Source organism: Anolis sagrei, chromosome 1 (genome assembly GCF_037176765.1).
Source record: "Anolis sagrei isolate rAnoSag1 chromosome 1, rAnoSag1.mat, whole genome shotgun sequence".
NCBI lineage: Eukaryota > Metazoa > Chordata > Lepidosauria > Squamata > Dactyloidae > Anolis > Anolis sagrei.
The window spans coordinates 215,128,679-215,145,316 of NC_090021.1; the positions used below are offsets into that span (position 1 = coordinate 215,128,679).

The 16,638-nt window shown below is 39.2% G+C and overlaps 1 protein-coding gene across 4 annotated transcripts in view; it reads left to right on the forward strand.

The window, feature by feature from the left end:
• Nucleotides 1-16,638, forward strand: part of NCKAP5 (NCK associated protein 5) — a 797,184-nt gene that overhangs the window by 522,474 nt on the left and 258,072 nt on the right. The gene's annotated exons all lie outside the window — the stretch shown is intronic.

Consider the following 16,638-nt stretch of genomic DNA (forward strand, 5'->3'; position numbering starts at 1 on the left):
CTAAGTAGCAAAGTGCAGGATTTGTATGCTATAGTCCCAAGCCTAACCCCTGACATTTCTAGGAAGTCTTTTGTCTGAAATCCTGTGGAGCTGCTGCTTTTCAGTATTAATGATTCTGATTTAGAGAAACCATCCAACTGATCGTATGTAAAGTGCCTGCCTCAGTCTCCTATAACAACACAAGACAAACTGCTGTGATACTGTGGATTTCATATTGGTGGGACTGTGCAATAGCATGTAATCCAGATCAATCTGCTTAAAAATATCTGCTGGCAATGTCCTTTTAGAACTACATTTCTTGATTCATTTTCAACTTTATATATCAACCATTTGCTTCTTTACCATGAGAGAAAAAGGAAGATTCAAATTATATAGCCATCTGGTGTTCAACAGTGAAGTGTTATAAGCTAATAAAGAAGGGCAAGCTTTCAGAATGTGCAAATCTGTTTCGATTAGAAAAGAGATGTGCAGATCATGTAAGGCATAGATGCTTGTCATGAACAGGTTGCCCCTTGCAGGTGCTCCACCGTTATAATGATACATACAAACTCCTACTCCCACTAAATGTTCTTCTTAAAGTTCATATCTCTTTACTGATCTTTGTTCATGCTATCTGCAAGGGGTATTTTGTAAATCAAAGCCATGAACATCAATAAGTGCTTGAGCGCCTACACAATTAGGATGTTTGTAGAATGATAGCCTTCATTGCAAAGGAAGTGTGGCCTCTAATTCTTAAATATGCTTAAGGTTCCAATGAAAGTAATTCCCCTCATCCTCCGGAACTGGAGGAAAACATTGGCATGTTTTGTACATAATTCTGATTACACAAAATTAATTTAAAAATCAGAAAATCCCATTAACTTTAAGTTCAAGGACGAAAATAGAGTTCATCACTGTGTTGCAATCAACCTGAGAAATTCCTGTTGCAATCCTGTTGCAATCAACCTGAGAATTCCTGAGAAATTCCAATTGGCAAATCTTCAGAACCTACTAGTAATTTGGAACTTCCCAATGCTTTATGGTACTTTGTAAAAATATATATTTCAGGATTATTCCACACTTGCCTCATGCATGAACATCAGTGAGGAAGTTTGGTCAGCAAGGGTATCAGATTTAGAACCCCATCATCAACTAGAATTGAAGAGTTTCAGCAATCAAATCCTAACCCACATACATAGCAAGAAAGGTTACATAGCTTTTTTTGGGAGCAGAGTGGGCTAAATGCTTAGCTTTCCTGGAGACTGCCAATCCTTTTGCCTGTCCTTCTAGAACAGTGATGTCGCTAGAAGGCCACATTAGCCCATGGAGAGACCTTGGAGGACTGTACCCACCATTGTTGTTGTTGTTGTTGTTAACAGTAATTGAATCAACTTCAACTTATGGGTACTGTTTGAATTAGAAATTTCCAGGTTATCTTCTCAACAGTCTGGTTCAGGTCTTACAGATTCAGGGCCACGATTTCCTTGTTGGAGTCTATTTGTAATGTGGTCTTCTTCATTTCCTACTCTTGTTTAACTACTCTTTTCTTGAGAGCCATGTCTTCTTGCAATATGTCGAAAATATGACAATCATCATTTAGTCATCATGGCTCCTAGGGAGATTCATGCGTAATTTCCTCCAAGAGTCTTTTTTTTTTTTGTATTTTTAGCAATCTACAACATCTGTCCATGGGCTACATGAGACCCTATCCTAGAAGCTTAGTTTCTCGCACTGTACTAAGATTGCTTGTATGTCCATTTCCTGAAACTTCTATGCTTTCCAATGTCCTGATAATCACTTTTCTATACTGAGGTCCCTCTATTTTAGAATCCTACAGCCTTTTTTTCCAAGGTCCCAATCCAGCATCAGCTCTTGCAATTGCTTACCAGCCCCTGTCTCTTCTGGTGGTAAAGAAATGGTTGCCAGGTAAAATAGGAGGCATGACTTCTGTCCCTTTAACGGTTCTGCATAAGGAGACATTTCACAAGATGTGGCTAGTTATCAGTTTGCATGAGCCATTAAAGATACAGGAGTCCTGATTCTTATTTCATTTGGAAACCCTAAACTGGAGTGAGAATTGAACCTTCTAGGAATAGAATTGGGGAATTTTAAGTATTTCAGGTCCTCTGTTTTCTCCCTAGAACCCACTGCAGGCCATACCAGGACATAAACACAACCCTGAAAGTAGATGGAATTCTATTTCCACATGTATTTTTTTCCTGTTCTGTGACCTATTCGTTTGGTCCTTTTGGGCCGTGCTGTCGTGGTGGCAATCACCGGCAAAAGGGAAGGTGTGCCGGCCAGCTTGTGGCACAACGCATGCTCTACCTCCTTCCCTCATCACATGGAGGGGACGGGAGAGGGTGCTTTGGTACCCTTTCCCTCTCCTCATCAGATGGCAGAAAGGGCAACAATGCGCGGCAACATGCATTGCCCACCACTCTTTTTGCCATTACACAGGGAAAATGATGGGAAAGTGCAGGTAGCTCCTTTCGGCACTTCTACCCCACTTTGGGGCGGGGCATGCCGTGCATCGTGTGATGGTGCACAACAGGTCCCATCCTTACCGTGATTAAAAGCGGAAAAATGAGGCAAAACACCCTTTGTGAAGAGGTCCCTAGCGGCCTTTGAGGAAGTTTGGAGGGCCCTATGAAGTATACTAGCAAAGGACTACTACCTGGCTCAGGGAGAAAAAAACAGGCAATTTTAATGGTTTTTGGGGGAGACTGGGTACATGAGGAAATCTATCAAGGTCCAAAAGCTACAAAATGAATTTATGGGCTATGTGTATCCTATGTGCTACATTTGCCTGGACCTGCTATAGAAAATTTCTTAGGAACTGAATGCTTACAAGATTTCACATATCGTAAGCCATTAAGAATTCGCAAAAACTTCTGCGGAATTGACTTTTTGACATGAAAACACATAACAGCATTAACTGCATTGGATTAGATCAGAGGTCCTCAAACCTTTTAAACAGAGGGCAAGGTCACGGTCCCTGAAACTGTTGAAGGGTCAGATTATAATTTGAAAAAAAAAAATGAATGAATTCCTATGCACACTGCACATATCTTATTTGTAGTGCAAAAAACACCTAAAACAATACAATAATTAAAATGAAGAACAATTTTAACAAATATAAACTTATTAGTATTTCAAGGGGAAGTGTGGACATGCTGTTGGCTGATGAGACAGTATTGCTGCTGCTGTTGTTGTTGTTGTTGTTGTTGTTGTTGTTGTTGTTGTTGTGTGCGCTTTCAAGTCATTTCAGACGTAGGTTGATCCTGAGCGAGGGCCGGGTAAATGACCTTGGAGGGCCGTATCTGACCCTCGGGCCTTAGTTTGAGGACCCCTGGATTATATGGCAGTGTAGACTCATGTAATCCAGATCAATCTGCATTCTGAAACTGCATTATATGGCAGTGTAGATCCAACCTAAGAGTGTACTTGGATAGCTTGTTTATAATATAGCATTTAACGTGCACTGTTATTTATTCAAGTGATAACTTCATTTCTTTTCATTTCAGAATCCCTTCTGTGCAAAGCCACAAAACAATCTTTAAGCTTAAAAAGCAAGTTTGCAAAAGCAATATTCAAACATGAGTAAAAAGAACAAAATAAATGCAGTATAAATATGCATCTGGCTGCATGTGGTCTTACCGAATTTTGAACTTTCCACTTACAACCTCTGCAATAGAATTTGAATCACAAGTTGATATGAGTAAAATTCTAATTCAAAACGTATGCACACATCTTTTTGTTAAGATTCTATGACAATGCTTCTTCAGACAGTGCAGCAAAACATAATATTATAGACTAAAGAAAGAAGATATCTGCATCAAAAAGTATAATGACATCTAAGTTTCTAAAGAGAAGAGCCAATGTGGGTTGAATGTTGAGCTATGATGCTGAAGACCAGGGTTCAAATCCTCCACTCAGCCATGGAAACTCATTGGATTACCTTGGGCAAGTCACAGTTCCTCAGCCTTAGGTTGGTGTCTGAATACACTAATGTAGCCTTTCTCAACATTTTTATACAGAAGAAATCCATGCAGGCTTTCTGTGTAGGGTACCCTTACATAAAATGTATTATAGCCCAATCTTAAAAGAAAGAAAGAAAGAAAGAAAGAAAGAAAGAAAGAAAGATATCAGAAACTGTAGGGACATTTTATGGAACTTTAGGGTTCCAGGGACTCTAGTTGACAACTCTGCATTATTATAAATAGTTGGGCTGTAACTATAACACCTTTGGTCCATTAGGAATAGGATTACTGCATTCCATATTCCTTATCATTGGGTGCATCTACACTGTAGTCTTAATGTAGTTTAACATTACTGTAACTATCATAGTTCAGTGCTATGAAATCATAGGAGTTTTCATTCTACAAAGTCTTTGATCTTCTCAGCCAGGAGGGCTGGTACCTCACCAAACGACACATCCTCATATTTCACAGATTTGAGTCATGGCAGTTAAAGTAGTATCAAACTGCATTGATTCTGTAGTGTCGATGCAGCCTGAGAAGTGAGTCCTTTTGAATAAAACCTTCTTGATGGCAATGCAATAATCACAGAATACCCTTTCTGGGGGGTAGGGGAAGTGGGGTGGTAAATCAACATCTTCAGTCATCATTGTTAAATCTTATGTATGTGTGTGTGTTATAAAAAAAAAACATAGTGTGCCTGGCTAAGCTATTTTAATGCTCATTTTGCCAAGGATTCAAAGTATTTTATTTATAAATAAGATTTTTGGATAGCTTTCTTTGATGGTAGGAAATGGAAGGTGGAATGTGTCTTAGAGAAAAAGTTCATGGCACAATCCTAAACCTGGTTATTAAGTGCCTTTATGCTGGATAGTACTTAATCCCTAGTAAACGTATTTGGTTGTTTATGGTTGTGTGTGTAGGAATTCAATATGTGTGTTCAAGTTAATGTCTTCCTATCCTTACAGATCAAGCTGGACATATTTAATTGTAATTGAGAGAAGGGTCAGATTAGGTTTTTGTAAGCTTTTTGGTAGCTGTGTTAGTAACATTGTCATGCCTTTTCTGGCATCATCTTTCTTTCAGCCATTGCTATTAAATCTATTATGTCTGCTGCCCCCATATCCATTTCCACTTTGGGAGTCGCCTGCTGGGCTTTTCCACCTTTGATCTAAAACAATTCTTAAACATAGGAATTGGGAATTGTAGCTAGGTGTTATGGACAGCCACCAGAATACTAAAGCATTTGGTGGTAGATATATTGTTCCAGATCCTAAAACTTACTTTTAATTTGTAGTGCAGTGTTATTTGTGCTATGTTTGTATAAGCTGTTGCAGATTTGCTGTCTATCCTAGACATGTCTTATCATAAGTGGGCCTCATTGAGTTCAGTGAAACTTATTCATGTGTGTGAGTATAAAATATAAGATGTGATGAGTAGTAATTTCATAGTTAATGTTATTGTTAAAATACACTTTCTTTTAATTTTAGCCAAGTAAAATAAAATTGTCAGTATAAATGATTGTGTGGCATGCATAGAATCTCACCTATAGAAGCTTTGAAACACATTCAGAGGTAGCTGTGTTGGGTATACAGAAATATCCAAATCCATGAAAGACTGATACCTTGGTTGGCCAACCAAAATACAAAAATATTTAACACGCAAGCTTTCAAATCTTCAGGTTTTTCCCCCTCAGACAAAAAAAATCATATAGAAGAAGAAAAGCCATGATGGTACAATTGCAGCCCTACATTTTTTATTCTCAGAAGTTATTTCTCTTGTCAGTTAAGCTGGTCTAGTGGGATCTCAGTGCAGGCAATGACCATTCCCCCTCTTGGCCATGTAAGGACTGGAAACAAACAGTGATAAAAAGACAGGTAATAAAATTCAATTCCATTGGCAACAGAAAAACGTCAAGAATTAAGCTCTAGTCCATTGCTCTCTCTTGTTAAAGTTTCCCCAGTTATGGCAACCTTTGATATCTTCAAATCCAGGAAATATATTCAGGGGTTGTTGTGTAGGCAGAAAAAATCAACAAAATCCAAAATCACAAGAGTGGAAATTTTATTGGTTAACCAAAATATATCAGGCAAAGATATAAATTATCATATAGGACAGTGTTTCTCAATCTGGGGGTCGGTAGCCTTGGGGGGGGGGTTCACAAGGAGGTGTAAGAGGAGTCACCATCAGAAAACACAGACCATCAGAAAACACAGTATTTTCTTCTGTGGTTTGAGGAGGGGGGAGGGAGAAGGAGGAGAGGGTTAACAGATGAAATCACAAGGGTTAAAAATTATTTCTTTGAATGCGAATGGTTTGAACAACTATATTAAGAGGAAAAGGGTTTTTCACTTCTTACATAAAAATAAGGTGCATTCAAGAATCCCATTTTGTAACAAAAGATAAACACTTATTAGTCCAAGATAAATTGGGACAGTTATTTACGGCGTGCAATGTTAAGAAAACCAACGGGGTACTGTTTTACATAAATAAGGATCTAAAACCAGAGAAAGTATTTGAGGATGAAGAAGGTAGAATATTAATGGTTAAAGTTAGGTTGCAATATAAATATATTCTTTTAGTAGGGATCTACGCACCCAACACAAATCAAAAAATATTTTATAAAAAGTTATCAAATATCTTAGCAGAAGTAGGGGAGAAAGAAATGCTATGGTTAGGATAGGAATTGTAAAAGAAAAAAAGACTCTAAGGAAGGAAGGCTCCCGGGCACCCTATTTGCAGACTTAAAACACTGGGATTTATATGACCTATGGAGGATACAAAAGTTAGACAGAAGGGAATATTCATGCTATTCTCATAGACATGGGTCATCATCCAGAATAGATTACATTTTTGCCACTAAAGAATTGGTAGTTAAAACTGAGAAGGTGGAATTCCTTCCCAGAGTGTTTGCAGACCATAACCCGATGCTGTTACAATTAAAAGGGGGGATTTGGGAAAGGAAGCCCTTGAGACTAAATGATTATATACTGAAAGATGAAAAAATTAAGGATAAGATCAGGTTAGGAATACAAAATTACATTAAAGAGAATAGTAACGAGGACATAGCGAAAAAGACAGTTTGGGATGCAGGAAAAGCGGTGGTAAGAGATTTACTAATTTAACAACATGCTATTTGGTGTAAAAAAAGAAACAATATGCAATTAGAGATGCTTACCAAAATTAGAGAGAAAGAAAAAGAATTAGAGACGTCTAAGGGGGATAAGAAAAAAGCAAAACAAGAGTTAGCCAAAGTTCAGCAGCAATACGAATTATTCTTATCAAATGAATTAGAAAAGAAAATTATGTATAATAGGCATACATTTTTTGAAAACGCTAATAAACCGGGCAGGCTCTTGGCATGGCAAGTGAAAGATCACAGGGAGAGATCAATAATAGCCAAGATAAGGCACAAAGGAGAGACAATTACAAACATAAGAAGAATTCAAAAAGTTTTTGAAGACTATTACAGAAACCTCTACAAAAATAACCCAATAGATACTAAAAAAATAGACCAATACCTAGCTAATATGAATGTTTCCAAGCTCACAGAAGATATGAAATCAGATTTGGATAGACAAATTACATGGGAGGAATTAAACACAGCTATAGATAAAGCTAAATTAAATAAAGCCCCAGGTCCAGATGGTTTCTCGGCTCTGTTTTATAAGGTGTATAAAGAAGAATTAGGCCCGCTATTGCTTTCTACAATGAATCAAGTGCTCCAAAAAGGAGAGATGCCTGAGTCCTGGGAGGAAGCTACAATAGTTCTTTTACCTAAAATAGATAGAGATATTGAGCAAGTAAAGAATTATAGACCAATTTCATTGGTCAATAACGATTATAAGTTATTCGCAGAAATTTTAGCGAACAGGTTGAAAAAAATCTTAACCAAAATAGTACATAGGGATCAAGCAGGCTTCCTCCCAGGCAGGCATATGAGCCAAAATGTGAGAACAGTGTTAGATATACTAGAATATGCTGAACAAGATCCAAGTAGAGAGATCGCGTTATTGTTTTTAGATGCTGAGAAAGCATTTGACAATGTGCAGTGGGATTATATGTTTAAAGTATTGGACTATTTCGGAGTAGGTCAAAATTTCGGAAAGGCAATAGGAGCTATTTATTCAAGGCAAAGAGCCAAACTAAAAATAAATAATCTAATGTCAAATTATATAGAAATTCAAAAAGGGACAAGACAAGGCTGTCCCTTGTTGCCCTTACTGTTCATTTGGATATTAGAAATTTTGAATAATAGAATTAGAGAAGTTAATGAAATTAAAGGGATTAAAGTAAAAGGGTATGAATTTAAAGGGAAGGCATATGCAGATGATTTGGTCTGTTTTTTAAGGGAACCTTTACGTAGCATTCATGCCTTATTGGAAATTATTAATGAATTTAGTGTTGTGTCAGGCTTTAAAATTAACAAGGAGAAATCGGTATTTCTAACTAAGAACCTATCTAAAAGTGATATTGTTAAATTGGAGAATATAACTAATTGTAAGGTAGTCCCCAAAGTAAAATATCTTGGACTATGGCTAAGTAACAAAAATAGTAAACTTTACCAATATAATTATGACAAAACCTGGAAGGACATAAAAAGAGATTTGGAAAATTGGCAAAGACTTCAACTCACCTGGTTAGGGAGGATAGCAGTGATAAAAATGATAGTATTGCCCAAAATGTTGTTTTTGTTTCAAAACCTACCAATTATTAAGGGAGTAAAGGTGTTCGGAATATGGAAACGAGATTTGGTCAAATTCATTTGGAAAGGTAAAAAAGCGAGAATTGCCTACAGGAACCTTATTGATGGGAAAAACAGAGGGGGCCTGGCATTGCCAGATCTCAGGTACTACTACGAAGCCGCAAATTTCAGCTGGCTAAAGGAATGGATTAAAATGGACAATAAGGAGTTGCTTAAGTTAGAGGGCCATAATTTAAGATATGGATGGCACGCCTATCTATGGGATTATAAGGACAGGGTGAACAAAGAATTCAACGGGCACATAATAAGAGCCAGCCTTTTAGCAACATGGAAAAGATATAAGAAGGGTATGGAGCCAAAAACCCCCCTATGGCTGTGCCCATTGGAAGCAGTCCAGAGACCAGCCACATATACTGACTCTGGCACATACAAGGATTATCTGGTCAATGAGAAAGGACAATGGATACTTAAAAGCAGAGAAGAATCTGGGTTAAAAGATTGGTTCAGTTTTTTTCCAACTACACGACAGATTTAGGAAGGATGCAAAAGTAGGATTTGCCTCTAATAAATCGGAGTTAGAAAGTATTTTCGAGAAGGGCAACAAAGGCTTAATATCCAGACTTTACAAATATATTTTAGAATATAATTTAGTAGACAACCAAATAAAATCCGTTATGATCACGTGGGCTCAAGATGTTGGCAGAAATATCGATCTGGAAGAGTGGGAACGTCTCTGGAATAAGGGCTTTAGATTCTCAGTGGCCAGCTCAATTAGAGAAAATATGTTTAAAATGTTTTACAGAACCTATATAACCCCAGAGGTACTAGCTAAAATAGAGAAAACAGGACAAGGGGCTTGCTGGAGATGCAAGAAGGTGAAGGGATCTTTTTTCCACGTATGGTGGACCTGTAACATAGTTAAAGAATTCTGGAAAAAAGTGATGAAAGAAACAAATAAAATGATTAGCAAAAAAATCAAGAAAAACCCAGAAATGTGCTTATTAGGAATATTTAGGAGGCGTATTAGCACAGGAGATGAAGAAATTTGTCAGTATTGTTTTGTTGCTGCGAGACTAATAATAGCTAAATCATGGAAGGGGGGGAAAGAGTTAATTATTAAGGATTGGAGAGATAAATTAGTAGACTATATCCAAATGGCCAAACTGACAAATAGCAGCAGAGGTGGAAATAATGAAGAATTTGTTAAAAAAATGGCGGTTGGCAATTGGATATCTGGAAAAGAAGACAAAAGTAGATTTGAAGATCGCCATAAAGGGGATTCAGTGAAAGAAGACACGTGGGTAGTTGTGGGTAAGTTATATGGTGTGGTGTCGGAGGTCACAGGGGTCGGGTTCACGGGTGTGGGGTTAGAGGGACATTAAATGTTAATGTATTATAACTGTACAGTCAAATTTGATTTTTTATATGTTTAATGAGCACTGACTGTATACCATTCTGCAAATTTGCATACTCTTTTGTATATCTTTTTTTCCTTTTTTTCTGTTTTTTTCTCTCTTTCTTTTTTGTTTTTTACTTATTTCGGTTTTTCTTTGGTGTCGGTTTTGTTTTTTGTATGCAAACCAATAAAAAATAAAAAAACACAGTATTTTCTGTGTGAGGTTTGCCCCAATTCTATTGTTGGTGAGATTCAGAATGCTCTTTGATTGTAGGTGAACTATAAATCACAGAAACTACAATTCTCAACAAAATCTATCTCCCAGCCCCACCAGAACTCAAATTTGGGCATATCGGGTATTTGTGCCAAATTTGGTCCAGTGAATGAAAATACATCCTGCATATCAGGTATTTACATTACGATTCATAACAATAGCAAAATGACAGTTATGAAGTAGCAACAAAAAAAATATGGTTGAAGGTCACCACAACAGGAGGATCTGTATTAAAGGGTTGTGGCATTAGAAAGGTTGAGAACCACTGATATAGGAGAAGAAAAGTGTTGATAGAGTTGTCTCTAACTTGAGAGTTATCTTTAACTCTAACAGGGGAAACTTTAATAATATGGTGCTAATGGACTAGGACATAACTTTTTACAGTTTCTAACTCCAACAAAGCTAAAACTCTCTCATTTAGACCATAATTGGTATGTTTTACCCATACAGCACTTACAGTGTTTTTTCCCAGATGAAATAGTACAGGGACTTCTTGAGAAAATCAATGTTTTCTGTCTAGGAAAAGAGAGTTAGCTTTGCACTGTTCAGGGGTAGTTTGGATCCAAGGGATATATTTTCTGTTGTTAAAGGAGTTGAAATTTTATTACATGTCTTTTGATTCCATTTGTACCAAAACCCCACTTCTGCCTCCAGTTGATATCCCTCTAGATCAGAGTTTTCCAAACTGTGTGTCACAACACATTAGTGTGTCAGCTGCAATATGTAGGTGTCTCATACAAATGTAACTAGAAACTTCTGAATCAGCATGAAATAGGCAATTAATCATATATTTTGAAATTTATAAATGAAAGGATTTCATGAGGTATGTTGTGCCCTCAAACATTTCATTATTACAGTTTATGTATGTGTTCAGATCTCTTACAAGGGGTTGGCTTAACCTCCAGTTGGCCGTAAAACTGAATTACAGTGCTGCAAAATGACGCATGTCTATAAAGTGTGTCACCAACATGAAATGTTTGGAAATCTCTGTTCTAGACCATCGTTGCTGATAATCGAAATAACAATCAAGGTAAAATAGATACCTGTGATTCTATAAACCATCACTTTTCTTCTCCTGTGTGATTTTAAACATTTTTGCCTGAAAACGTGGGTTTGAAAGCTTACACAATGTATTTTCTATATTTTGTTTGGCCAATAAAAATATTTTTCTTTTGTGGATTTTAGATTTGGTTGAATGAAGCAACTTTGCTCTGTAGATTGGAGATAAATCATTGCACCTGTTTTTATTTATATGCATACTATTGGCACCTGTCATTTTCTTTTCTCCCTTTTCAGGTTCTCTTTTCTGTTCCGTGTAGAAATCTTGCATATCTTCTCTTTTCTTAATCTTTCTGCACTAGCACCTCTTTCTATTGTCCCTTCCCTTCCCATGGAAATATACAAAGGACAGGAAACATCCAAATCTTGACTGTCTGATTTCAACGTATCTATTTAATTTACCCCTTCCCTCTATGGAAATTCAAACTGTCCCTAGAAATCAAAGATAAAGATTTTCTTCTATCTGTTATTGGGCAGAAGAAGAAGAAAGAAAAGGTAGTAGAAAATACAAGAATGCAGTGTTTGATTTTTCTAACTCAGAGCTTGGAAAGTGAAGAAGTAATTGTTCTAGCTGAATAAAATAGTTAACATTCTTGATACATTGTTTTCTTTTTAAAAATATTTCCCATTTCTCAAAAGTAACTAAAATAGTTATTTTCTAATTTGCTTTACACAAATGAATCTAGGTTTTAGAAGCTACTATTTTCCAATTCACTTCACCTTCCACTCAATATAAGTACTGTATCTCAAAGCAACAAAACAAACAGAACATGAGGGAAAACATGAAGCCTATGCTAGTCCTCTTTTGCCATTTTGTAAACCGACCCCCTCCCCAATAGCTGAAAAAGTTATATTCAGTTTGCTTAAGCCATTCAAATAGATGACAATGTAGTAACTCTTATTTCACCTTCTATCTTTTGTCTGGTTTCGATATGCCATTGTTTGGTCATCGATATTGTATCATTAAGCCACTGTTGTAATGTACTTTATGTAGCAAAATATTTAGGGTTTAGGAAAGTAATTAAATGCAAGTCATTCACAATTTAATTACTTCAAAATTCTAGAAAGACTTTAGTTGATGGTGGTAGTTGTGCATGTGTAGCATATTTGCATATGCTCTCTCTCTCTCTCTCTCTCTCTCACACACACACACACACACACACAAATATCCTGAGTTTCCTGCTGTCTTTAATTTTGAAAGCACCTATGGATTACATTAGCAATAGGCAAGAGTGCTTGGAAGAAAACAAATTTTCCAAAACCTTCTCCCCATAGACTGTCTGTGTCTGTGTATGTCTATCTGACTTGAGGCCCATGACTGGTAGGTCAAAGACAAGCAACAGTGCCTCTCATGAGTTTATGGATGTTCACAGCTCACCAAGAGTGTTGAATCCTGATGGCAGCTCTGATATTGAGGTTAACTTTTCAAAATCCAAAATATGCAGAGCAATTGCCTCACACTGAATTTTGTCTTCCCTCATGAAGCAGGCATTCATTTTGTGATTTGACATTCGGTGTGGCTAGAAATGCATTTTCTTTATTTGCCTCTCTATTAGAATTCTGCTTTCCACCAATGGCATTTCCCATATGGCTAGCATTGCTGAGACTGTGATTCTGATAATCATTCACATCAAAAAATCTTAGATTTTTTTTCACAGTCTACCACAGTAGTTTTGCCTTCCCTGTAACTCCATACAGGGGCGGCCCGTCCATTACGCGAAGTAAGCGGCCGCAGAACACTTTTTTTTTGGCCAGGGCGCAGAGGCACCTCTGTAAATGCCCTCGACCAGGGCCGGCTGATCGGTTAGGCAAAGTAACCATTTGCGGGTGGCGCCACTCGGCCAGCCGGGCACCGGAGTCTCCTTAGGCCACGCCTCCTCCTGCAGGCCCCATGCGCCCTCAACAGCGCCAAACAGATGCAGAAGCTACTGGAAGTGTGCACGTAATAAGAGAGGCAGAGAAGGGAAGAGAGGAGAGAAAGAGCCTAGCTGCGTGCCTCCTTGCACCTGGAGGGCTTCCCTCTCACCTAGTGGGCAGGGCCTGTGCTTCTCCATTAGCAGGCTGTGCCTCCCCCCCCCCGCCCTCCGTGCTTGAGGCCTCCTGGCGCCATGCGGCTGCCTTCCCTTCCTGCGTGCATGCTCCCAAGGCCTCTTCTACCACTTGCTCTTCTTGGGCCCTCCAGCCAGGAAGGGAAGGCAGCCGCAAGGAGCCTGGAGGCCTCGCCACACGTGCAGGAGAAAGAAACAAGCACGGAGGGTCCTGGGAGAGAGAGAGAGAGGATTGAGGGGCACAGCCTTCTAATGGAGAAGCGCAGGCCCTGCCCACTAGGCGAGAGGGAAGTTCTCCACGTGCAAGGAGGCAGGCAGCCAGGCTCTTTCTCTTTTCCTTCCCAGTTCCCTGCCTCTCCTTCTTACACCCACACTCCCATTCTCCCTACTCTGGAAGAGCACAGGGCCTCTTCTCTCAGGCCTCTCAGGCAGCTGTGCCTGGCCCCCTCTCAGAGCAGCAAGGAGGCCTCTTCAAAAAGCGGAAGGGATTGAAGGTACTGCAAATGTCATCTTTTATACATGCCCCCCCCCCCCAACCCCTCCAATATTTGGTCATGGAAGTCCTGTATGCCAAGTTTGGTTCAATTCTATTATTGGTGGAGCTCAGAATGCTCTTTGGTGCTTGGTGAAGCATTCTCACCTGACGTTTCACCCACATCTATGGCAGGCATCCTCAAGAGGCTGTGAGGTCTGTTTGTAACTAGGCAAGTGGGGTTTGTATATCTGTGGAATGTCCAGGGTGGGAAAAAGAACTCATGTCTGCTTGAGGTAAGTGTGAATGTTGCAATTGGTCATCTTGATGAGCATTTAATGGCCTTGCAGCTTCGAAGCCGAGCTAGTTGCTGCCCAGGAATCCTTTGTTGGGAGCTGTTAACTGGCCCTGATTGCTTCATGTCAGGAATTCCCCCATTTTTAGTGTTGCTCTTCATTTACTGTTCTGATTTTAGACGGTACTGGTAGCCAGATTTTGTTCCTCGGAGGTTGCCTGCCATAGATGTGGGGAAAATGTCAGGAGAGAATGCTTCTGGAACATGGCCATACAGCCCAGAAAACTCATAGCAAATCAGTGATTCTGGCCATGAAAGTCTTCCACAACACATTATTATGTTTATTTATACCCTGCTTTTTCTCCCCCCAAGAAGACTCAAGTTGGCTTAGATTAAAAACATTTCAGTACAGTTTAAAATCCACAAATATGCAAACATTAAAATGGAATTAAATATCATTGGTATTTTAAAAATTCAGTTAAAATCCATAAAAAACATATCCAAAACTAAAAACTGCAGCAGACCCTGACTTGATCTTTAAAACCTTTTAAAGCCTGCATTAGATTACCAAATGTAATGTCCCTTTATACACACTGCTTTATATTAATTTACCCAGTATTCCTTTATCTGATTTGTCATCAATACACTTTATGGACTGCAAAAATATGATCCTGTGTGATTCCTTTCCATTGCTGGCTGAATAGTTTAAATTTGGATAATATTTTGACTTTGGTATTTTAGCAATTACATTTTGCAGCAGCGTCTTTTGGGTTGCTAGCCCTTGTCCTTGAGTCCTTCCATCAGTTCCAGGGCTCAATCCCAACTGCTGGTGGACGAGACACTATGGAGCTCTATATTTATATTTCCACAGTACAGAGTGGCAAAATCAAAGACTGCTTTGGGATTTTTTAAAAAATATTTTAAAACCATGGATGGTTGAAGCAGTGGTTGCAGAACACCAACTGTGTAACACTGTCACTGTACGAGTAAAGCAACAACAAAATGCTCCCCTGCCCTTAGGTGTATAATTTAATTAAAGGGATGCCAGTGTGGGAAGGGATGAAGGGCCTGTCCAGACAGGCCCTATATCCCAGGATGTGATTGCAGGTTTTCTGTTTATCCTGGATTATCTGGCAGTGTGGACTCATGATCCAGTTTAAAGCTGAAAACCTGGGATCAGATCCAGGGATATAGGGCCTGTCTGGAAGGGCTCCATAGCTTCACATGCCACCTATTTCTCCAAGGCCAAAGTAGTGGCAGTTGGAGGGAGGGAGGGCTCTTCATCTGCTTCTGGGTCAAGCACACGCAAGAGCAAACTTCAGCCCTCCAGGTGTTTCAGACTTCAACTCCCACAATACCTAACAGCCGGTCTAGCAGTTTGTAATGTAATACAGGTTGAGTATCCCTGATCCAAAGTGCTTTGAACTAGAAGTGTGTAAACCACTTTGAGTCCCCCTGAGGGTGAGAAAAGTGGTATACAAATACTGTAAATAAATAAATAAAATGTTTGGGATCATGGGATAGCTGTTTACGTACACAATGACACATTTCAAAGATAGCACCCAAGATAAAACACAAAAGAGGCATGCACTGGCGTTGTTGTCTCCCTTGGCCTGCAAGGAGGAGGAGGAGGAGGAGAGGAGGACAACGTGCGCGCTTGTGAGGGAAGGATGGAGGGAGAGCATGCTCCCTGCATGAGGGCTCTTTCTCCGTGCGCCTTGCAATGCCGGCGCGGGTCCCTCTCCCGGAGTTGCAAAGCGTGTGGGGGAAGAGAATGCAAAGTGCATACCCAGGAGCCGATGGAGCACAGGGCCCCTTCTCCTGTATGAAGAAGGGCAGCATTGCAAGTGCCTCTCCAGGCTGCTGTGCCATCACCCCTCTCAGGGCGGCAAGGAGGCCTCTTCATGTACGGAAGCGACTGAAGGTACTGCAAATCTAAATTATTGTACATGCTTCCCCAAAACCCCTCCAGTATCAGAGTCTATTTTCCCCAAATCCCTCCAGTATTTTATGTTGGAACTACATCAGCACTGACAAAGAAACAACAAAAAATACTATTTACCCACAAGCATTAAGAAATTACATATATTAGAAACCAACTTTCTTATTACTTTCTTTTCAAGATCACTAGACTGGATCACAGCAACGCGTGGCAGGGGATGGCTAGTGTGTGTGTGTATGTGTGTATGGATGGATGGATGGCATGGGCCAACTTCAGCCCTTCATGTGTTTTGGACTTCAATTCCCACAATTCCAAACAGCCAGTAGGAAGTCCCAAATACCTGGAGGGCCAAAATTTGTCCATGCCCCTATATATATATATATATATATATATATATATAGTGATTGGTTTTGGGGAGGGGGGCGCCAAAATACTGTTTGCTTACCATTGAAAATTACCTAGGGCCGCCTCTGACTCCATACATTCAA